We start from the raw sequence: 939 nt of genomic DNA on the forward strand, positions 1-939 counted from the left end.
GCTGAACCAGGCGAAAAGAGGAGGTTGGGCTGGATCTCGGGGTGATTTAGGGTGCGCAGCGGGTGCCAAACGCCCACCCAGCCGCTCACTCGCTCCCCCTCAGCGGGGCGGGGGGAGGAAATAGGATGAGAAGGTTTGTGGGTCGCAGTAAAGAGAGATCGTTTACCAATCAGTCACAGAATCCCAGGTTGGAAGGGACCTCAAGGATCACCTGGTCCAACCTTTCTGGGCAAGAGCCCAGTCCAGACAAGATGGCCCAGCCCCCTGTCCAGCTGAGTCTTGAAGGTGGCCAACGTGGTGGAGTCAACCCCTCCCCTGGGGAGATCATTCCCATGGGTGACTGTTCTCATGGGGAAAAATTTCCCTCTTGTGTCCAATGGGAATCTCCCCAAGAGCAACTTGTGTCCATGCCCCCTTGTCCTCTCCATGGGACTCCTTGTGACAAGGGAGTCTCCATCGTCCTTGGAGCCACCCCTTTGGTACTGGGACGTGGTGCTGAGATCCCCTCAGAGCCTCCTTTGCTCCAGGCTGAACAAACCCAGCTCTCCCAGCCCATCCCCGTACGGCTGAGAGAGGCTTCCCAGCCCTTGGATCCCCTCAGTGGCCCTGCTCTGGATCCCTCCAGCCTGCCCAAAGCTTTTTTTGTCCAACGGGGACCAGAACTGGACCCAGGATTCCAGGTGTGGCCTGGCCAGCGCTGAGCAGAGTGGGATGAGGGCTCCTTTAGCTCTGCTGGTGATGCCCCCGGCACCCTGTTGGCCTCCTTGCCCCCAGCACCACACTACTCACTCCTATGGAGCTTGGTGGCCCCAGGTCCCTTCCCACAGAGCTGCCCCCCAGCCGGGGGGATCCCAGCCCAAGCTGCACTCCTGGATCATGTTTTCCCAGGTGCAAGACCTTACACTTGTCCGTGTTGAGCTTCCTAAGGTTCTCGTTAGC

The 939-nt window shown here is 59.4% G+C and overlaps 1 protein-coding gene across 1 annotated transcript in view; it reads left to right on the forward strand.

Annotated features, from left to right (window-relative positions):
• The window catches only part of EIF4B (eukaryotic translation initiation factor 4B), a gene marked incomplete at its 5' end in the record, with an annotated part of 6,431 nt that overhangs the window by 494 nt on the left and 4,998 nt on the right, over positions 1 to 939 (forward strand). The window lies entirely within an intron of this gene.

This window comes from Egretta garzetta, unplaced genomic scaffold, assembly GCF_000687185.1.
Source record: "Egretta garzetta isolate BGI_Z169 unplaced genomic scaffold, ASM68718v1 scaffold581, whole genome shotgun sequence".
Taxonomy (NCBI): domain Eukaryota; kingdom Metazoa; phylum Chordata; class Aves; order Pelecaniformes; family Ardeidae; genus Egretta; species Egretta garzetta.